A 24,183-nucleotide genomic window follows, 5' to 3' on the forward strand; every position below is an offset into this window, starting at 1 on the left:
GGTCACCTTGCTATGCAATAGATCTTGAAAAGTTTTTCCTTCTGTCTAACCGGAACTTTGTGTACCCTTTGGTCAACATCTCTTCATTGCCCACACCCCTCCTATCCTCTGGTAAACACTATTCCACTATCTACTTCTAAAAGTTCAACTTCTTCAGATTATACATATAAGTGGAATCATGTGGCATTTGTCTTTGCATGCTTGGCTTATTTCACTTAACATCATATCCTACAGGTTCAGTCATGTTGTCACAAGGACAGAGTCTTATTACTTTCTAAGGCTGACTAGAATCCCGTTGTGTCTATGTGCCACATTTTCTTTACCAGTTGATCCACTGATGGACACTTCGGTTGGTTGCATATCTTGATTTTTGTGAATCATGCTGCAATGAGCACAAGGGTGTAGACATCTCTTCGACATATGGATTTCAATTCCTTTGCATATATACCCCCAGAAGTGTAATTGCTAGATCACATGGTAATTCTCTTTTTTTAGTTTCGTGAAGAAACTTCCTACTGTTCTCCATAATCTACATTCTCACCAACAGTCGCAGGGGTCCCCACATCCTTGCCAACTCTTGTTGTCCTTTGTCATTTTGATGAGAGCCATTCTAATAGGTGTGAGGTGATATTCCCTGTTTTAACTCGCATTTTTTTGGATAATTAGTAATATTGAGCATTTTTTATAAACCTGTTGGCTATTTATTTGTATCTCTTCTTTTGAGAAATGTCTACTCAAATCCTTTGTCCATTTTTAATTTGGTTTATTTGTTTCTTTTTTGCTGTTGACCTGTTTGATTTTGTTATATATTTCGGATATTAACCTCTTATCAGATGCACGATTTGCAAATATTTCCCCCTTTCTGTAGGTTGCCTCTTCATTATGTCAACATTATGTCAGTTGTTTCCTTTGGCATGCAGAAGCATTTTAGATTGATGCATTCCAGTTTGCTTATTTTTGCTTTTTTGACTGTGCTTTTTGGCTCATATTTAAACAATCTACACCCAGACCAATGTCATCGATATTTCCCTACATGTTTTCTTCTAGTAATTTTTTAGGTCTTACATTTAAGTCTTTAATCCATTTTGAATTGATTTTTGTTTGTAGTGTGAGAAAGGGGTCTGATTTCATTCTTCTGCATGTGGATATCCAGTTTTTCCAACTGTTGATTACTATATCTTCACAGAAAAAGTGGGGGATTTCCAACTCTGCACAGAAGGGCAGTGGCAACACCATTAAGCTTTGTTACAAGGAATTCAGGACACCCATGATCCAGGACACCAGAACCAGAAGCCCAAAGAGCCTGGGGTTCATGATGACTGTGTAGTGCAGTGGGTGGCAGATGGCCACAAACTGGTCATAGGCCATCACGGTCAGGAGGAAGCTGTCCAACCCCACAAAGAGTATGAAAAAGTACATCTGGGTGATGCAGCCTTCATAGGATATGACTTTGCTCTGTGTCTGCACATTCACCAGCATCTGTGGGACAGTGGTGGACACAAAACAGATGTCTGCAAAGGACAGGTTGGACAAGAAGAAGTACATGGGGCTGTGCAGGTGGGAGTCTGAGCTGACGGCCAGGAGGATGAGCAGGTCCCCAGCACGGTGGTCAGGTGCATGGCCAGAAACAGCCCAAAGAGGACAGGCTGCAATTCTGGGTCCACTGAGAACCCCAGAAGAAGAAATTCTGAAATTCGTGTATCATCTTCTGTGTTCTGTGTGGTTGTTGTGACTACCAAAAAAAAAAAAAAAAGACCATGACACATGCATGCATTACTAACCTGTCAGACATTCTATCATTTATGGAGAAACTAAGACATTCTCAGATAAACAAGGACTGAGGGAATTCACCAAGACAAGACCACCCCTCCAAGAAGTACTCAAAAGAAAGTTACACACGGATCATCACAACAAAGACCTATGAATGTAAAACCACCCAAGAGCTAAAGATCAAATTCCAGCCACCACAATGGCTCAAGAGAGAAAACATAGCAATGAAGTTCTACCCAATAAGATAAACAGAAATCTGTCCCAATTATCAGTTCCCTCACTAAATGTCAATGGCCTGAATTCCCCACTCAAGAAACATAGACTGAGCCAATGGATAAAAAAACACAAACCAAGTATCTGCTGCCTTCAGGAAACTCACTTAACCGGCAAAGATGCATTTAGACTGAAAATAAAAGGATGGAACTTGATATTTCAAGCAAATGGTAGCCAAAAGAAAGCTGGTGTGGCAGTTTTAATTTCCAATAACTTAGTCTTTAAACCAACAAAAGTAATAAAAGACAAAGACGGTTACTAATACTGGTGAAAGGCACAATTCAACAAGAAGACATAACCATACTTAATATATATGCACCCAATCTAGGCTCACCCAGATTCATAAAGCAAATCCTACTCGATCTAAGCCAAATGATAGACAACAACACTTTAATAGTTGGAGATTTTAACACCCCACTGACAGCACAGGACAGATCCTCCAAGCAGAAAATAAGCAAAGACATAGTAGACTTAAACAGAATGCTAGAACAAATGGGCCTGACTGACATCTACAGGACATTCTACCCAAAATCCACTGAATATACATTCTTCTCATCAGCTAATGGGGCATTCTCTAAGATTGACCATATCCTAGGTCATAAAGCAAGTCTTAAAAAAATTAAAAAAATAGAAATCATACCCTACATCTTCTCAGATCACAGCGGAATAAAAGTAATAATTAACCCTAACAGAAATTCTCATTCCTACTCAAAGTCATGGATGTTAAACAACCTTCTCCTGAATGATTATTTTATAAATGAAGAAATAAAGACGGAAATCAAGACGGAAATTTGAATTAAATGACCAAGGTGACACAACTTATCAAAATCTATGGGATGCAGCTAAAGCAGTCCTGAGAGGAAAATTCATTTCCATAAATGCCTATTTCTAAAAGACAGACAACTTACAAATAGACAACTTAACGAATAGACTCAAAGAGCTGGAGAAAGAAGAACAGACTGACCCCAAACCCAGCAGAAGGCGAGAAATTATTAAGATCAAATCAGAATTAAATGAAAAAGACAACAAAAATACTATAAGGGAAATTAATAAAACAAAAAGTTGGTTCTTTGAAAAGATAAATAAAATAGACACACCACTGGCTAGACTAACCAAGAGCAGAAAAGAAAAATCTTTAATAACTTCCATCAGGAACATGAAAGGAGAAGTCACAACCGAAGCCACAGAGATACATGACATTATCTATGAATAGTACAAAAATCTTTATGCACACAAATTGGAAAATGAGGAGGAAATGGACAAATTTTTAGAAACACACAGCCTTCCCAAGCTCAATCAGGAAGAAATAGAATTCCTGAATAGACCAATATCAAGAACTGAAATTGAAACAGCAATAAAAAACCTTCCCAAAAAGAAAAGCCCTGGTCCAGATGGGTTCACACCTGAATTTTACCATACATACAAAGATGAACTGGTGCCCATCCTACATAAACTATTCTTCAATATTGAGAAGGATGGAATTCTCCCCAACACATTCTACCAAGCCAATATAACATTGATACCAAAACCAGGAAAGGATGCAACAAAAAAAGAAAACTACAGACCAATTTCTCTCATGAACGTAGATGCAAAAATTCTCAATAAAATCCTAGCAAATCGTATACAAATGCTGATTAAAAAAATAATTCATCACGACCAAGTAGGCTTCATCCCAGAGATGCAGGGGTGGTTCAACATACGAAAATCTATAAATGTAATTAACCATGTAAATAGAAGCAAAAATAAAGACCATATGATCCTCTCAATAGATGCAGAAAAAGCATTTGACAAAATTCAACACCCTTTTATGATAAAAACACTTAACAACATAGGCATAAATGGGACCTCCCTAAAAATAATACAAGCCATATATGACAAACCCACAGCCAACATCATACTGAATGGGGAAAAATTGAAAGCATTCCCACTCAGAACTGGAACCAGACAAGGCTGCCCACTGTCCCCATTACTTTTCAACATAGTATTGGAAGTCCTTGCGAGAGCTATCAGACAAGAGAGCAGAATCAAAGGTGTCCAAATAGGGACAGAAGAGATCAAACTCTCACTCTTCGCTGATGACATGATGTTGTATCTGGAAAACCCCAAGGACTAAACCAAGAGACTCCTGGAATTAATTAACGAATTCAGTAATGCCTCAGGTTACAAAGTCAATACACACAAATCAGAGGCATTCATATATGCCAATACCATTCAATCGGAGAACCAAATTAAGGACTCAATACCTTTCAAAATAGCAACAAATAAAATAAAATATCTAGGAATATATTTAACTAAAGAGGTAAAGGACCTCTATAAACAGAACTATGAAACGCTAAGGAAGGAAATTGCAGAACACGTAAATAAGTGGAAATCCATACCATGCTCATGGATTGGAAGAATTAACATCATTAAAATGTCTATACTACCCAAAGTAATCTATAGATTCAATGCAATTCCTATTAAAATACCAACATCATTTTTCACAGATTTAGAAAAAATAATTATACACTTTGTATGGAATCAGAGAAGACCCCGTATAGCAAAAGCAATCTTAAGCAATAAAAACAAAATGGGAGGTATTGATTTGCCAGACTTCAAACTATACTACAAAGCTGTGGTTCTTAAAACTGCTTGGTATTGGCACAAGGGCAGGGACACAGACCAGTGGAACAGAACAGAAAACCCAAATATAAAACCATCCTCATATAACCATCTAATCTTTGACAAAATAGACAAAAACATACTCTGGGGACAAGAGTCCCTATTCAATAAATGGTGCTGGGAAAACTGGATAGCCACATGTAGAAGACTGAAACAGGACCCACAGATTTCACCTCTCATAAAAATCAAATCACGGTGGATAACAGACTTAAATCTTAGGTGGGAAACGATTAGAATTCTAGAAGAAAATGTAGGAAAGACTCTTACAGACATTGGTCTAGGCAAAGAATTTATGAAGAAAACCCCTAAGGCAATCGCAGCAACAACAAAAATAAACGAATGGGACCTGATTAAATTAAAAAGCTTCTGCACAGCCAAAGAAACAGTCACGAAAATAAACAGACAGCCTATAGAATGGGAAAAAATTTTCGCATACTACACATCAGATAAAAGACTGATAACAAGAATCTATTTAGAACTCAGGAAAATCAGCAAGAAAAAATCAAACAATCCTATCAAAAAACGGGCAAAGGACATGAATAGAAATTTTTCAAAAGAAGACATAAGAATGGCCAAAAAACGTATCAAAAAATGCTCAACATCCCTAATCATCAGGGAAATGCAAATCAAAACCACAATGAGGTACCACTTAACTCCGATGAGAATGGCCTTTATCAAAAAATCCCAAAACAACACATGTTGGCGTGGATGCGGAGAGACAGGAACACTCATACACTGCTGGTGGGAATGCAAACTAGTGCAACCCCTATGGAAAGCAATATGGAGATACCTTAAACAGATTCAAGTAGACCTACCATTTGATCCAGCAATCCCATTATTGGGCATATACCCAGAAGAACAAAAGTCATTCTTTAACAAAGACACCTGTACCCGAATGTTTATGGCAGCACAATTCACAATCGCAAAGATGTGGAAACAACCCAAGTGACCATCAATCCACGAATGGATTAGTAAACTGCGGTATGTGTACACCATGGAGTACTACTCAGCTATAAGAAATAACGATGATACGACATCTCTTTGGTTCTCCTGGAGAGAGCTGGAACCCATTATATTAAGTGAAGTATCCAAAGAATGGAAAAACAAGCACCACATGTACTCACCAGAAAACTGGTTTCCCTGATCATCACCTAAATGTACATCGGGGAAGGATACCAATTGAATATCAGACTGGGATGGGGGGTGGGGGAAGGGGATGGGTGTATGCCTACATGATGAGTGTGTTGCACACCCTCTGGGGAATGGTCGTGCTTGAAGGTGCAGACCCGGGGAGGTGGGGGTGGGAGGGGATGGAGGTATGACTACATGATGAGTGCCAGGCGCACTGTCTGGAGAATGAGAACGGACACGCTTGGGACTCTGACTCGGGGGGATGGGCGGGACATGGACAATGTATATGACCTGAACTTATGTACCCCCATGATGAGCTGAAATAAAAAATAAAAAAATAAAAAATAAATAAATAAATAAATGATACTGTTGTTAAAAAAAATAAAATAAAATAAAATAACTTTCATCAGTGAAAAAAAAAGAAGTTAATTTCTTTTTTTAAAAAAATTTAAGTTGAGAGAGAAAATTCTATGAATAATTCACATGTACCAGGATATTTTAAAGTATGTATAGTAAAATGGCTACATCTCGCTCATTAACACCTGCATTGTTTCACACAGGCATCGTTTCTGTGGTGAGAACATGCAGCATCCACTCCCTTAGCGTTTTTCAAGAATGCAAAATATCGTCATTAACTGTAGTCACTATGCTGTACAGTAGATCCCTTGAACTTATGTCTCCTATCTCACTGTAATTTTGTATCTTTTAACTAAGACCCACCCCACACTAAATGCTCCAGTCTCTGGTAAAGTCCATTCTATAGGATGTTAATTTCCATATTTTGTGTGTGAATCTGGTCTCTGTTAGGGAATCCCATGGACATCTCTCATTAGGAATTCTAATCTCACCCTCAGCCTTTCCCAAAGGGCATGTATTCCACAGTTTTGAGGAGAAAATCTTTCATGCATTAGAGGAATATAAATTGAATTTTGATATGTTCTAGGCACTGTCTAGATAATAAGTCAATGATGCTATAAAACAAAAGTCCCCACAATCTAATGACTGAGGAAGAATACAAACCAAAGAAAATGCCATGTGCTAAGTCAGATGATGTTTTTCTTCTCCAATGAAGAAAAAGAAAGAGGTAAGAAGAAGAGTGTTGATGGGGTGTTAATTTTTACTGGGCAGTCAGGCAAGGGCAGCAGACCAGGTGACAGTTGATCAGAGAGCACACTGAAGACAAGGGGGAGTCACAGGGCTCCTTGTAACGTGTGTGCAAGGCAGAAAGAAAGAATGATGCAAAGACCCTGTGGAAGGTGGTTCTTTCAGATGTTCAAGGCCAACAAGAAAGCCAGTGTGGCAAAGAAATGAACAAGAGGAGAGTGACGAGAGATGGTGCCAGAGGAATGAGGAATGAGATGGCCTTATAGCTTCTGAAACACAAAGACATAAGGAGTCCCTCTGTCCAGATGGTGTTACATTTGCACTTTATTGGTACAGTTGCAAAGGTGTCTCATGAATTAAAATGCATCCCTTCTTTATTTCTCTCTATTGCTTTGCGTTTTGGTGTTTATTTTATGAGGTATATTTTGGAATAGAGAGTCTAGGTCCCCTTTCTCTGAAACCTGCTCTTGCTCCAAGGCATGCAAAAGAACATACATACACACACACGCACACGTGTATGCCTGAATACATACATGCATGCAGCACACCATGGCCTCCTGGAGCTCTGTTACTCACATGCTCTTCTCATCTCAGTCACACTGTTAAAATGGAATGGATATCACACAAGTTGTCAATATCAAATTATCTTTCCTGAGGAGCATACAGAAACGGTGCTCAGAAATTCCAGTGTGGAAATCTCCCATGCACATGCAACCTTGAGGCTCCTTTTTGGTATTGCCATTTTTTTGTCTTGTGTTTAAAGAAATATAAAAATAAATTGCTCAATAATTAGAGAGAGAGAGAGAGAGAGAAAGAGAGAGAAGCAATAATTGGACCTGGGGTGGGCAGAAAAGGTCTAATAAGCTCAGATAGTCCTTTCCTTAGTTTTGGAGACATTCCAACTCCTGTTATATTCCTTTGATACCCAGCAAAAATAATAAAAGACAAAGGTAAATTTACGAAATAACAAACATGATTTCTTTTCTGTGTCAAAACACTTTGTGGTAGGTAACTCCAACAGAGAAAATGAGCAAATGAAATAAACAATAATTCAAAAAGGAAATGTGCAAATAAACACACAATTTGGCTTTTTTTAAACATGAAACAATACAAAACTTGTTTTTCATGTGCCCATTCTATGTTTATTTGACCAACTGGTTTTTATACGGTCTGATAACAGATGAAACAGTCCTTTTCTCATTTTTTTGTGTGTGCCATCTTTTCTTTGTTTTTCTTAAGCGTCAGGTTTGAATTTCCTTTTGAGAAGTCCAATGGCCACACTCTAGTCCTGGTTCTGGTCTTTATCTTACATGCAAACGCTTCCCCAGATTGTACGCTATGAAATATTGTACACACTCTGGTATTTCTACCCTTTTGCACTGAATAAAATTCTGCATATGATTTATCCCTGAGGAGATTACATCCTACACACATTCATTGCCTTGTACTGTATCTTACTGTTACAATGCAAGATCCAAGTGATCAGAAACTTCATTTGGCTTTTTTTTTTTTACTTTTGAATTTTCACAAAGGTATATGAATATAAGTGCATTATATATGAAAAAATTAAAGGAAGGAGAAGTTATGAAATAAAAAGAATGTCAAGGGAATAAAGCCACATTAAATATAGTGATTTCAAATCACCTGTATTCAACAAAATTGAATGCAACCTCAAAAATTAACTGAAATATATAATGTTCCTGGAATTTTCTGGCACATAGCAGATACTTATTATTTCCTGACTGAATTAGGAAACAAGTTTGAGTCTATATGGACATTTAATATATGACAAAGTTGTATCTCATTTTAGTTGGAAAAGGCTGGATTGCTGAATAAAAGCTGGCATCACTGGCTATCTACCTGGAAGACAATGAAGTTCATCTCCTGTCTCACAATTCACAAGAAACTAGCAGCTTTAAAGACGTCAGTGTAAGACATGTTAGATGAACATGTATAAAACCACATATAAACTCTTCATGTAGGCAAATTGTCTTCATAAGGCAAATAAAGAAGTAAGAAGATGGACATCGATTTACCTAAACAAAATGTAAAACATTTTACGACCAAAAACATTCCCTTAAAAATCAATGAAAAAACAATAATCTTTAAAAGTCATTTGAAGTGGTGATGACTATTAAAAAAGGACACATAATACTAAACAAATCAAAATGGTGATCATATCCAGTAATATTATTGCTCAAACCCCGTAATAGTTGAAGACAGTAAGAAATCTCTTTCAAACTCATCAGCCTGGGAAAAAGTTGAAGAGCTGAGTGTGGACGGAATCTTTAAACAGGTAGCATATGGGTACCCTATAATTTTTTGTGGCAGAAATGTGAAGTGTTACAAGATCTGGGGAAAACGTCTGAATACAGCTATACATATTAAAAATACAGATATTCCTTAATTCTATGTTTCTTAATCCCAGCACTATTGAAATTCTGGGTAAGATCTTTATTGTGGTGGGGTCTGGGCTGCACATTTGATTGTTTGTCAGCATTCCTGTTCTCTACTGACCCCTCCCCAGGGTGAAAGCCAAACATGTCATTGTTCAATGTCCCTTGGGGGAAAATTACTCCTTGTGAGAAATACCTATTTAGATTAAAAATCCCAAATATTTTTATGACATTTATATAATTGGAAAAGAAAAAGGAAAACAAGCTAAAAACTACATTAACATATGTATGGGATATCCTATTCATATATGAATAGGATTCTGTGTATGCCTTTGTATAAATACTGTATGAAACGTGTCCATCCCCTAGACAGTGCGCATAGCACGCTGAAAAAAGAATAAAAAGAAAGAAAATAAATATACCTATTACCATAAAAAGATACTGTATGAATATATATGCGTGTGTCATATAGAAAGAGAAGGTTTAAAAGAAACTAAGATCTTTTGGAGCAGAGTATGTAAGTGAGGATACAGTTAGGTAATGTATAGTGGTTTCAAGAGAAGTCTGTGAAACAACCTAGAGTGGAAATCTGGAAAAACTTTATATAAAAATAGGTAGTAGCAATTTAATGATGTCAAAATGCCTCTCTAATTCAAGATTTAATGGTCCAAGTCTTAGAAATTAAAGCATATAACAGGAAGTCTTTTTAAATGTGAGAAGTGGTATCTAAAGTTTTAATTTCATCTTATATAAAGATATAAGCATTCAAATATGTTTGTGTGAGATGAAGGTGATCTTTAGTCAGTGGATAAAGAATGATTTAAAATGATGCCCAAAGGTGATGCAATTTATGGAAATAGATTGAATACAAAAATCCAAAAGGAAAAAAAAACAAAAAAACCCCAAAAAGCCAAAAGGCATGTAGGCAAGGAGTAACAGAGATGTGGAAATAAGTTGGAACTGAATATATAAAAAGCCATTTATTTAGGCAAGTGTTGCAAAATAACTTTCTACATTCGTAATGTCATGTAGGAGACACGTGATGACTAAATGAGTTGGCTACAAAACATTTATAAAATTTCACACATTCCCCTCAAATACAATTTGGTACTTACATAAAAGAACCAAATACTATTAATAAATGCCCAATACCTGGATGAGCATTCCTTAGTCAAGAAAAATAAATAAATGCCCACACTGGTGAAAATTCCAATTTTTCTGTTTTAAAAAACGCAATCTAAAAGAAGAGTAAAAACACTCCAGACCTTCCATACAGAAAGCAAAGAACATGCACGGTTTCCAATAGAATGGCAAATGTCTAACAAACACACACATAAATTTAGCCTTACAGATAAGGAAATCATTGCAGAGTAAAGGTCATTAGTGTATCACTTTTCACCTATGAAATAAAATTTTAACTTCATTTGAATACCTAGCATGAGGGAAGATACTACAAAATGTTTGTCTCAGGAACTGCTGTTGTCAGTTAGTATTTGGGAGGAATTCATTGGCTTGGGCCTTTCTCATCCATATGGAAACCTAATCAAATAAGCCCCTTCTTAAAAATAAAAAAGAACTGCCCTGACTTCAGTTTATATTGCTCCACAGCTAAGAACTCTATTTCTCTTCTCCACTTAATTGCAAATCTTTGAGCAAATGTTCTAGTTTACTGGGAGACTTGAAAACCTCCATTTCCTCCTCTAATTTGGCTTCCATTCACATTACTTAATTGTCAACAATCACACTCCGTTGCTGAGTTCAACATTAACTTCTCTTTTAGCATCATAAATCGATACATAAATCAATTAATCAAGCAAGCTAACAAACAGCCATAGCAATCTCTCTGCTCTAGGCTAGGCTAGATTGGCTCTCAGGTGACCTCAGGGGCCTGTTCATGAATTTCACTCTCCCTGACGCTTTCCTACGATACCTACAGAGCTCTTGGACTCACCATGATGGGTTTTCTGAAAGAAAGATCTCCATGTGGAATGAGAATTGCTCCCTGGATAGTGGATGATGGATGATGGAGACTGAAGCTCTGTCCCTATAAAAAAACAGTAGGAGAAGGTAAACCTTTAGTACCAGAGACAGATTTAGGACTTTAAAAAAACAACCATGTCCCATTCAGCTCAAGATACAGTAAATTCACACCTAACGGGTACAATGCACACCATCTGGGGGACGGGCCACTTCTAACTTTGACTCAAATGGTACAAAGCAATTTATGTAACCAAAATATTTGTACCCCTGTAATATTGCAAAATAAAAAAAAGACTGCATATGCTGAAGTACAGCAACAGTGGAGATATTTATAGCTTTGAATATCTGCTCATTAGGCACATTTCCCTCTTGTTATTGCAACCCTGACCACATCATTTCCCTGTGGGACATTGCTCTGAAGTGAAAGAAACATTTTTCTCCTGTGTTTTCTGTTCCCAAGGCAGCATATTAAATATGTGGTGGATTCAGTCTTTATTAGTCCTTCTCTATGGACTTCCTTGCCTTCCTGAGATCTAACCTCGTGACAGCTTATTGCAACCCTGAGTTAAAGTTTTCTCCAAAGTCTAAACTGAGGACCTTGTTTTGACTAGGGCTCTTGAGTCTCCAATGCATCGGCTTGTGCTGGGGACACAGCCCTCAACATCTCCAGAAAAGTCTCATTCGCTTCTTCCACAAGGGGGTGAATTGTGTTCTCTTGATAGAAAACCATGGGTATCACATCACTTGGCTTCATGATGCTTTTGCCAAAACAATTAGAAATTTCATATTTAGGACATAGGTTAAGAACTGTCATTTAATTCTTCATTTATAAAACATTTGGTAATTCTTTTTTTAAAAGAGATACATTTATACATCTTTTATGCAAATTATGCTGCAATTAGCATCTTATAAAAATTATCTTATTTAATTTTCCAAAAGTTATCTATTTAAGTTGACAAAATTGTATGCATTTATCATGTACAACATGATGTTTTGAAGTATATACACATTAGAGAATAGTTTAGCTAATTAATATATGCATTACCTCACATAGTTATTTCCTTTGTGATGGGGACATTTAACATCTACTCTCTTAGCGTTTTTCAAGAATACAATATATCATCAGAAAATATAGTCACCCTATGGCATATTATCTCTTGAATTTATTCCTCCTAACTGCAATTTTGTATCCTTGGACAAACGTCTCCCCACCCTTCCTCCCTCAACTGCCCCAACCTCGTATAAACATCGTTCTGCTCTATAATTCAGTGACATCAACTTTTTTAGATTCCATATGAGTGAGATCATGAAGATACTTATCTTTTTGTGCCTAACATATTTCATATAATATAATTTCCTTTAAATTCATACATGTTGTTGCAACTCACAGGATTTCCTTCTTGTTTTCGGCTGAATAAACAAGATAGTATATTATTATGTAGATATACCACCTTCTACGTGTTCACCCATTTGTGAACACTTAGATGGATTTCCTATCTTGGCTGTTGTGACTAGTGCTGCAGTGCACATGAGATTGACATAATGTTTTCATTTCCTTTTGATAAATACCCAGTGGTGGAAGTGCTGGATAATATGATAGTTCTATCTTTAATTTTTTGAGGAAACTAACTACTGTTTTCCCTAATGACTGTGCTAATTTACGTAAGTGTTCCCCTTCTCCAATCCTTGTCAGCACTGGATATTTTTTGACTCTTCATAATAGCCCTTCTAGCTGGGATGAGGTTGTATTTTATCATGGCCCTGATTTACATTTCCCTGATGATTCTTTTTTTAAAATGTAAGATTTGTATTTAAAACTGCCTAATCCCAAAGTACATGTTTTATTTATTTTTATTTTTATTTTTATTTCAGCTCATCATAGGGGTCCAAAAGCTCAGGTTATATACATTGTCCATGTCCCGCCCATGCCCCTGAGTCAGAGCCTCAAGCGTGTCCATTCTCCAGACAGTGCGCCTGGCACTCACCATGTAGTTAGTCATACCTCCATCCCCTCCACCCACCCCCCATCTCCCCGAGTCAGCACCTTCAAGCATGACCATTCCCCAGACGGTTCGCAACGCAGTCATCATGTAGGCATACACCCATCGCCTTCCCCCACCCCCCATCCCAGTCTGATATCCAATAGGTATCCTTCCCCAATGTGCATTTAGGTGATGATCAGGGAAACCAATTTTCTGGTGAGTACATGTGGTGCTTGTTTTTCCATTCTTTGGATACTTCACTTAGTATAATGGGTTCCAGCTCTCTCCAGGAGAACCAAAGAGATGTCGTATCATCGTTATTTCTTATAGCTGAGTAATACTCCATGGTATACATATACCACAGTTTACCAATCAATTCGTGGATTGATGGGCACTTGGGTTGTTTCCACATCTTTGCGATTGTGAATTGTGCTGCTATAAACATTTGGGTACAGGTGTCTTTGTTATAGAATGACTTTTGTTCTTCTGGGTAGATGCCCAATAATGCGATTGCTGGATCTAATGGTAGGTCTACTTGAATCTGTTCAAGGTATCTCCATAATGCTTTCCACAGGGGTTGCACTAGTTTGCAGTCCCACCAGCAGTGTGTGAGTGTTCCTGTCTCTCCGCATCCACGCCAACATGTGTTGTTTTGGGATTTTTTGATAAAGGCCATTCTCACCGGAGTTAAGTGATATCTCATTGTGGTTTTCATTTGCATTTCCCTGATGATTAGGGATGTTGAGCATGTTTTCATATGTTTGTTAGCCATTCTTATATCTTCTTTTGAAAAATTTCTATTCATGTCATTTGCCCATTTTTTGGTAGGATTGTTTGATTTTTTCTTGCTGATTTTCCTGAGTTCTAAATAGATTCTTGTTATCAGTCCTTTATCTGACGTGTAGTATGTGAAAATTTTTTCCCATTCTGTAGGCTGTCTGTTTATTTTCGTGACTGTTTCTTTGGCTATGCAGAAGCTTTTTAATTTAATCAGGTCCCATTCGTTTATTTTTGTTGTTGCTGTGATTGCCTTAAGGGTTTTCTTCATAAATTCTTTGCCTAGACCAATGTCTATAAGAGTCTTTCCTACATTTTCTTCTAGAATTCTAATCGTTTCCCACCTAAGATTTAAGTCTGTTATCCACCGTGATTTGATTTTTGTGAGAGGTGAAAGCTGTGGGTCCTGTTTTAGTCTTCTACATGTGGCTATCCAGTTTTCCCAGCACCATTTATTGAATAAGGATTCTTTTCCCCAGAGTATGTTTTTGTCTGCTTTGTCAAAGATTAGATGGCTATATGAGGATGGTTTTATGTTTGGATTTTCTGTTCTGTTCCATTGGTCTGTGTCCCTGCACTTGTGCCAATACCAAGCAGTTTTAATAATCACAGCTTTGTAGTATAGTTTGAAGTCTGGCAAATTAATACCTCCCATTTTGTTTTTGTTGCTTAAAATTGCTTTTGCTAAACAGGGTCTTCTTTGGTTCCACACAAAGCGTAAAATTATTCTTTCTATATCTGTCAAAAATGATGTTGGTAATTTAACAGGGATTGCATTGAATCTGTAGATAACTTTGGGTGGTATAGTCATTTTAATAATGTTGATTCTTCCAATCCACGAGCATGGTATGGTTTTCCACCTATTTACATGTTCTGTGATTTCCTTCCTCAGTGTTTCATAGTTCTCCCTATAGAGGTCCTTTACCTCCTTAGTTAAATATATTCCTAGATATTTTATTTTCTTTGTTGCTATTTTGAAGGGTATTGAGTCCTTAATTTGGTTCTCCGTTTGACTGTTACTGGCATATATGAATGCCTCTGATTTGTGTGTATTGATTTTGTATCCCGAGACTTTACTGAATTGATTGATCAAATCCAGGAGTCTCTTGGTTGAATCCTTGGGGTTTTCTAGATATAACATCATATCATCAGCAAAGAGTGAGAGTTTGATCTCTTCTTTCCCTATTTGGACTCCCTTGATTCGGCTTTCTTCCCTGATAGATCTCGCAAGGACTTCCAATAATATGTTGAAAAGTAATGGGGACAGTGGGCAGCCTTTTCTGGTTCCAGTTCGAAGTGGGAATGCTTTCAATTTTTCCCCATTCAGTATGACCGTGGCTGTGGGTTTGTCATATATGGCTTGTATCATTTTTAGATGGGCCCCATCTATGCATATTTTGTTAAGCATTCTTTTTTTTTTTTTTTGACACAGAGTCTCACTCTGTTGCCCGGGCTAGAGTGAGTGCCGTGGCATCAGCCTAGCTCACAGCAACCTCAAACTCCTGGGCTCAAGCGATCCTACTGCCTCAGCCTCCCGAGTAGCTGGAACTACAGGCATGCGCCACCATGCCCGGCTCATTTTTTTTCTATATATATTTTTAGTTGTCCAGATAATTTATTTCTATTTTTAGTAGAGATGGGGTCTCACTCAGGCCGGTCTCGAACTCCTAACCTCGAGCGATCCACCCGCCTTGGCCTCCCAGAGGGCTAGGATTACAGGCGTGAGCCACCGCGCCCGGCCTTGTTAAGCATTCTTATCATAAAAGGGTGTTGAATTTTGTCAAATGCTTTTTCTGCATCTATTGAGAGGATCATATGATCTTTATTTTTGCTTCTATTTATGTGGTGAATTACATTTATAGATTTGTGTATGTTAAACCATCCCTGCATCTCTGGGATGAAGCCCACTTGGTCGTGATGGATTATTATTTTTTTTTATTTCAGCTCATCATGGGGGTACATAAGTTCAGGTCATATACATTGTCCATGTCCCGCCCATCCCCCTGAGTCAGAGTCCCAAGCTTGTCCATTCTCCAGACAGTGCACCTGGCACTCACCATGTAGTCATACCTCCATCCCCTCCCCCCCCACCTCCCCAAGTCTGCACCTTCAAGCATGACCATTCCCCAGAGGGTGTGCAACGCACTCATCATGCAGGCATACACCCATCCCCTTTCCCCCCATCCCAGTCTGATATCCAATTGGTATCCTTCCCCGATGTGCATTTAGGTGATGATCAGGGAAACCAGTTTTCTGGTGAGTACATGTGATGCTTGGTTTTCCATTCTTTGGATACTTCACTTAATATAATGGGTTCCAACTCTCTCCAGGAGAACCAAAGAGATGTTGTATCATCGTTATTTCTTATAGCTGAGTAGTACTCCATGGTATACATATACCACAGTTTACCAATCCATTCATGGATTGATAGGCACTTGGGTTGTTTCCACATCTTTGCGATTGTGAATTGTGCTGCTATAAACATTCGGGTACAGGTGTCTTTGTTAAAGAATGACTTTTGTTCTTCTGGGTATATGCCCAATAATGGGATTGCTGGATCAAATGGTAGGTCTACTTGAATCTGTTTAAGGTATCTCCATATTGCTTTCCATAGGAGTTGCACTAGTTTGCATTCCCACCAGCAGTGTATGAGTGTTCCTGTCTCTCCGCATCCATGCCAACATGTGTTGTTTTGGGATTTTTTGATAAAGGCCATTCTCACCGGAGTTAAGTGGTATCTCATTGTGGTTTTGATTTGCATTTCCCTGATGATTGGTGATGTTGAGCATTTTTTGATACGTTTTTTAGCCATTCTTATATCTTCTTTTGAAAAATTTCTATTCATGTCATTTGCCCATTTTTTGGTAGGATTGTTTGATTTTTTCTTGCTGATTTTCCTGAGTTCTAAATAGATTCTTGTTATCAGTCTTTTATCTGATGTGTAGTATGCGAAAATTTTTTCCCATCCTGTAGGCTGTCTGTTTATTTTCGTGACTGTTTCTTTGGCTATGCAGAAGCTTTTTAATTTAATCAGGTCCCATTCGTTTATTTTTGTTGTTGCTGCGATTGCCTTAGGGGTTTTCTTCATAAATTCTTTGCCTAGACCAATGTCTGTAAGAGTCTTTCCTACATTTTCTTCTAGAATTCTAATCGTTTCCCATTTAAGGTTTAAATCTGTTATCCACCGTGATTTGATTTTTGTGAGAGGTGAAAGCTGTGGGTCCTGTTTTAGTCTTCTACATGTGGCTATCCAGTTTTCCCAGCACCATTTATTGAATAGGGACTCTTGTCCCCAGAGTATGTTTTTGTCTGTTTTGTCAAAGATTAGATGGTTATATGAGGATGGTTTTATATTTGGGTTTTCTGTTCTGTTCCACTGGTCTGTGTCCCTGCCCTTGTGCCAATACCAGGCAGTTTTAAGAACCACAGCTTTGTAGTATAGTTTGAAGTCTGGCAAATCAATACCTCCCATTTTGTTTTTATTGCTTAAGATTGCTTTTGCTATACGGGGTCTTCTCTGATTCCATACAAAGTGTATAATTATTTTTTCTATGTCTGTGAAAAATGATGTTGGTAATTTAATAGGAATTGCATTGAATCTATAGATTACTTTGGGTAGTATAGACATTTTAATGATGTTAATTCTTCCAATCCATGAGCATGGTATGGATTTCCACTTATTTACGTGTTCTGCAATTTCCTTCCTTAGCGTTTCATAGTTCTCTTTATAGAGGTCCTTTACCTCTTTAGTTAAATATATTCCTAGATATTTTATTTTCTTTGTTGCTGTTTTGAAAGGTATTGAGTCCTTAATTTGGTTCTCCAATTGAATGGTATTGGCATATATGAATGCCTCTGATTTGTGTGTATTCATTTTGTAACCTGAGACTTTACTGAATTCATTAATTAATTCCAGGAGTCTCTTGGTTGAGTCCTTGGGGTTTTCCAGATACAACATCATGTCATCAGCGAAGAGTGAGAGTTTGATCTCTTCTGTCCCTATTTGGACACCCTTGATTCTGCTGTCTTGTCTGATAGCTCTCGCAAGGATTTCCAATACTATGTTGAAAAGTAATGGGGACCGTGGGCAGCCTTTTCTGGTTCCAGTTCTGAGTGGGAATGCTTTCAATTTTTCCCCATTCAGTATGATGTTGGCTGTGGGTTTGTCATATATGGCTTGTATCATTTTTAGGTAGGTCCCATTTATGCCTATTTTTTACCAAGCCAATATAACATTGATACCAAAACCAGGAAAGGATGCAACAAAAAAAGAAAACTACAGACCAATTTCTCTCATGAACGTAGATGCAAAAATTCTCAATAAAATCCTAGCAAATCGTATCCAAGTGCTTATTAAAAAAATAATTCATCACGACCAAGTAGGCTTCATCCCCGAGATGCAGGGGTGGTTCAACATACGAAAATCTATAAATGTAATTAACCACATAAATAGAAGCAAAAATAAAGAGCATATGATCCTCTCAATAGATGCAGAAAAAGCATTTGACAAAATTCAACACCCTTTTAGGATTATTTTTTTGATAAGCACTTGGATTCAATTTGCTAGGATTTTATTGAGAATTTTTGCATCTATATTCATAAGGGATATTGGTCTGTAGTTTTCTTTTTTTGTTGCATCCTTTCCTGGTTTTGGTATTAAAATTATGTTGACTTGGTAAAATGTGTTTGGGAGAATTCCATCCTTCTCGATATTGGAGAATAGTTTATGTAGGATGGGCACCAGTTCTCCTTTGTAGGTATGGTAAAATTCAGGTGTGAACCCATCTGGTCCAGGGCTTTTCTTTTTGGGAAGGTTTCTTATTGCTGTTTCGATTTCAGTCTAGATATTGGTCTATTCAGGAATTCTGTTTCTTCCTGGTTGAGCCTGGGAAGGCTGTGTGTTTCTAAAAATTTGTCCATTTCCTCCTCGTTTTCCAATTTGTGTGCATAAAGATTTTTGTAAAATTCATAGATGATGTCATGTATCTCTGTGGCATCGGTCGTGATTTCTCCTTTCATGTTCCTGATGGAGGTTATTGGAGTTTTTCTTTTCTACTCTTGGTTAGCCTAGCCAGAGGTGTGTGAATCTTGTTTATGTTTTCAAAGAACCAACTTTTTGTTTTATTAATCTCCCTTATGGTTTGTTTGTTGTCCTTTTCATTCAGTTCTTATTTGATCTTAATAATTTCTCTCCTTCTGCTGGGTTTGGGGTCGGTCTGTTCTTCCTTCTCCAGCTCTTTGAGTCTTTTCATTAGATTGTCTATTTGTAAGTTTTCTGTCTTTTTGATATAGGCATTTATGGAAATAAATTTTCCTCTCAGGACTACTTTAGCTGTGTCCCACAGATTTTGATAAGTTTTGTCTCCACTGTCATTTAATTCAAATTTCCGTCTTGATTTCCATCTTTATTTCTTCATTTATAAAATAATCATTCAGGAGAAAGTTGTTTAACATCCATGACTTTGAGTAGGAATGAGAATTTCTGTTAGGGTTCATTATTACTTTTATTCCGCTGTGATCTGAGAAGATGCATGGTATAATTTCTATTTTTTTAAATTTTTTAAGACATCCTTTATGTCCTAGGATATGGTCAATCTTGGAGAATGTCCCATTGGCTGATGAGAAGAACATATACTCAGTGGATTTTGGGTAGAATGTCCTGTAGATGTCAGTCAGGCCCATTTGTTCTAGCATTCTATTTAAGTCCATTATTTCTTTGTTTATTTTTTGTTTGGAGGACCTGTCCTGTACTGTCAGCAGCGTGTTAAAGTCTCCGACTATCAATGGGCTGTTATCTATCATTTTGTTCAAATCAAGTAGGGTTTGCTTTATGAATCTGGGTGCACCTAAGTTGAATGCATATATATTAAGTATAGTTATGTCTTCTTGTTGAATTGTACCCTTCACCAGTATATAGTAACCATCTTTGTCTTTCATTACTTTTATTGATTTAAAAACTAAGCTATTGGAGATTAAAACCACCATGCCAGCTATCTTTTGGCTTCCATTTGCTTGAACTATCGATTTCCACCCTTTTATTTTCAGTCTAAATGCATCCTTGCAGGTTAGATGAGTTTCCTGAAGATAGCAGATACTTGGCTTGTATTTTTTTATTCATTGGGCCAGTCTATGTCTCTTGAGTGGGGAATTCAATCCATTCACATTTCATGAGAAAATTGATAAATGAGACTGATTTCTGTTCCTCATGTTGGTTTGAATTTCATTATTCTGTTTTCTCACTTGAGCCGTTGTGATAACTGGGTTTTTATCTTCTCTTGAGTAGTTTTATATTCATGGGTCTTTCTTGTGCTGGTCTGTGTGTAGCCCTGTTTTGAGAACTTCTTGGAGAGCTGGTCTTGTCTTGGTGAATTCTCTGAGTTTTTGTTATCTGAGAATGTCTTAATTTCACCTGGATATATAAATCTGAGCTTAGCTGGATATAAGATTCTAGGCTGGGCGTTATTTTGTTTCAGAAGAGTGAGAATGGGACCCCAGTCTCTTCTTGCTTGTAAGGTTTCAGTTGAGAAATCTGGCGTAATTCGGATGGATTTTCCTTTGTATGTAACTTGCTTCTTTCTCCTAACAGCTCGTAGAATGGCCTCTTTAGTGGAAATTTTGGTCAGTCTGATAACTGCATGACGTGGTGTCTTCCTATTTGGTATGAATCTCCCAGGGGTTCTTTGAGCTTCTTGAACCTGTATATCTAGAGTTTTGGCAAGGCCTGGGAAATTTTCCTCAATTATGTCTTCAAATAGCTTATCCAACCCTTGCTTATTGTCTTCTTCACCCTCAGGAATGCCGATAACTCTCACGTTAGGCTTCTTCACATAATCCCACATTTCTTGTAGACTCTGGTCTTTTCTCTTATTTCTTTGCTCCATCTCTGTGACTGACTTATTTAATTGGAAGTGTTATCTTCGAATTCTGAGATTCTTTCTTCTGTTTGATCTACCCTGCTCTTGAGACTTTCCACTGTGTTTTGTAGCTCCCTGAATAAATTCTTCATTTCCAGGAGTTCAGTTTGATTTTTCTTCAATATTTCGATTTCTTTAGTGAATTTTTCTTCAAAGTCCTGGATTTTTTTTTTTTTTTTTTTTTTTGAGACAGAGTCTCACTTTGTTTCCTGGGCTAGAGTGAGTGCCATGACATCAGCCTAGCTCACAGCAACCTCAAACTCCTCGGCTTAAGCGATCCTACTGCCTCAGCCTCCCGAGTAGCTGGGATTACAGGCATGCGCCACCATGCCCGGCTAATTTTTTTTCTATATATATTTTAGTTCGCCAGATAATTTATTTCTATTTTTAGTAGAGACAGGGTCTTGCTCTTGCTTGTCTCGAACTCCTGACCTCAAGCCATCCACCTGCCTCGGCCTCCCAGAGTGCTAGGATTACAGGCGTGAGCTACCACGCCCGGCCTGGATTTGTGTGTGGGGTGTGTGTGTGTGTGGTTTCTTTGTGTTGGTTATCCATTTTTTCTCCCATTGCATTCAGCTTCTTTATAATCCATGTTTGAAATTCTTCCTGTGACATTTTGGTATTTTGAATCTGGTTTGTGTCAATTGGTAGAGAGTTGATATTCCTCTTGGGAGCATGATTTCCAGTTGATTCTTTATACTCCCAGAGTTCTTTCGCTGAGCCATCTGGATCAATCGTTACATCTCTTCTTTCAGCTTTAGTCTGGGTAGCGGCATGCCTTGTGCTCTCTTCTTAGGCTGTGTAGCAGCCTAGGTGTGTTGCTTCCTTTGTCACTAGGGGGAGCCTGTTATGTATTGTTTAGGGTTTTTCTACCTCAGTTGGGGGGGGGGGTTCTCCTGGTGGGTCCAGCCCCGGAGAATTGATTTGACCTAAAACCGGCTTGACAAGTTAAGTCACTGTGCTGTCTACTTTCGATTAGCAGCCGGATTCACACTGGTTGCAGACAGAAAGTGTTTTTTCTTGCCTCTCCCTCTCCAGAGGTGGTTTCTGCCTCTTTCCGTGTGAAAGACACTGGCTAGGGGGAGGGGGGTGCCCTCCCTCGCCCAGCGCCCCGGCTGCTGCAGCTCCCAGGGGCGATAGTCTGCCCCTCCTCAACGTCCGCAAGGTCCACGCTCCACTCTCTCACGACTGGGGAAGCACTCAGTGTTCACACAAGGGCCGAGCTCCTAGTGAGAGTCCACGGACTATGGGAGGGAGCCGCCCAGGGAGCCACCCGGCCCTCTGTCGCACCACAGCGGCTAGGCTGTGGACCCAGAACATGGCGACCGCCCGCCCGCAGATCACCAGTGCTGGGGGTGAATGCTCAGAGCTTGGCAGATGCCAGAACTGGGGGCTAAGCGAGCCCAGCAGCCCGCAGCGGGTTCCAGGCTAGAGACCCACTGGGTGACTTTTCACCGTTCTCCCTACCTTCAAGGGCTGAGTCTGTCCTGGTGGGCAGGGCGAGGGCCGTTGTTTGAGACTGCTGCAAGACCCAGCCTGGAGAATGTCTTTTCTCGTTTCTCCCTTCCTCTGAAGGCCGGATCTGCCTTGTCAGAGGGGAAGATCACCTGCCGGAATTGGGGACAGGGCACTTCCTGGGGCCTCCGGGTGTCTCAGCCCAGGAAGTGGTTACTCTCGTCACTCTGCCCCTCCAAGGGCAGTGTTTGTCTAGATGGTATGAAGTACACACCTCGGGGTTGCTGGAGAAGCCCTGCCCAAGGCTGCTGAGATACCCAGACCTGGAAGGGCCTTGCCTCGCTACTCTGCCTCCTCTGGAGGTGGGGTCAGTCTCTTCAGCATGAAACACCAGTGGCCTGGTCCCATCCAAAGGCCCTCAGCCCCCCACCGTGGGTCTCAGCCCTTAAAGCGGCCTTCCTTGACTATCCGCACTTCCCAGGGTGCAGTTTGTCACTTTGGGGGGAGGAACCGTCAACCAAGTCACAGCAAAGAGGTGACTGCGGGCTTCAGCTCAAAAGGCGCCTCCATCGTTACTATACCCTTTCAGGAATATGCTCTGCCCCGCGAGTGTAAGGTAGCCCAGCGGCAGAGACAATGCAAAGGGGTGGCCACAATCCACCGTTGTTCGCAGCTTGAAAAGTGGCCTCTAGGGCGGAGGCCAATCCTTTGGGGGCCGCACCAGAACAGCCGAGTCGCAGGAAAGTGGTGCTGGCAATCCCGCGGCGGGTTTTGGCTTGCAGAATAGTCACCTTCGCTACTCTGCCCTTGTGTAGGCGAGTTTTGTCCCGAAGGCGGCTAGGTGGGATGTGGAGCCACCAGAGATTGCCTGGTGACTCAGCCAAGAAAGAGCTTCTCTCGTTATTCTATTCCTTCAAAGGCAGGGTTTGAGCTGCCCGCTGCAACCAGCCAGCGGCTGGGTTGGGAGGGAAAGCGGCTGCTCTCCTCACTCCCCCCTCCCAAGGGCGGAAACCGCCCGGGCCCCCCCAGCAGGGGCAGGGGCAGGGGCGCTGCCTGAGTCCGTTGCCTGGGCAACACGCCGGGGCAATTTTAGCCTATGGACTCCCCAAATGGTGGCTGCCCACCCACAGAGAGCCAGTGCTGGAGGGGAGTGCACGGCGGGAAGTGGGGCTGGGCCTGGCGCGCTGTCTCTAAGAGCTGTTTGCGGAGCCCACCGCTTCCCTAACCCCCTGACTCACAACTGTTCAGTGGGAGGGAAGTGTACTCTGTCCCACCCCGAGCCAGGAAAATCTTCAGAGCTTTCCAAGGCCCGAGTCTCCTTTGTGGTGATCACTTCCCTTGTTCTGGTCCTGGCAGCCTTCTGAAGTGAGAAGCCTGTCTCCAAGCTCCCACCTGTGGAACTGGGAAGTGCCCGCTCGGATTGGTCCCTTTCTGCCCAGAGCAGACCCAGCACAGCGCACTGGAGAGTTCAGAACGTCTCCCGCTCCTGTCTCTACTCCGCACAGCCTGTCTGCCCATGCTACCACTTAGCACTGACTTTAGGCACTTCCTTGCCTGCGTGGGTGTGGAGGTCGTTGGAGGAACAGTCGTCCTCCCGTGGGTCCGATCGTAATGCCCTGGTGGGCTGCCAGGCTTGACCATCCCATGCTCTGTTCCCTATTATATATCTCACACTCTCTGGACGTTGTGGTCCATTCTCCCATTCACCTTATTATTTCCAGCGCTGCTTGTCCCACGCTG

General features: G+C 39.8%; 1 pseudogene; it reads right to left on the reverse strand.

Moving 5' to 3' along the window:
* Positions 1-319: 319 nt before the first annotated feature.
* On the reverse strand, positions 320-24,084 carry LOC123636502 (annotated as a pseudogene).
* Positions 24,085-24,183: the final 99 nt, after the last annotated feature.

The sequence above is a fragment of the Lemur catta genome, chromosome 1 (assembly GCF_020740605.2).
Source record: "Lemur catta isolate mLemCat1 chromosome 1, mLemCat1.pri, whole genome shotgun sequence".
Taxonomy (NCBI): domain Eukaryota; kingdom Metazoa; phylum Chordata; class Mammalia; order Primates; family Lemuridae; genus Lemur; species Lemur catta.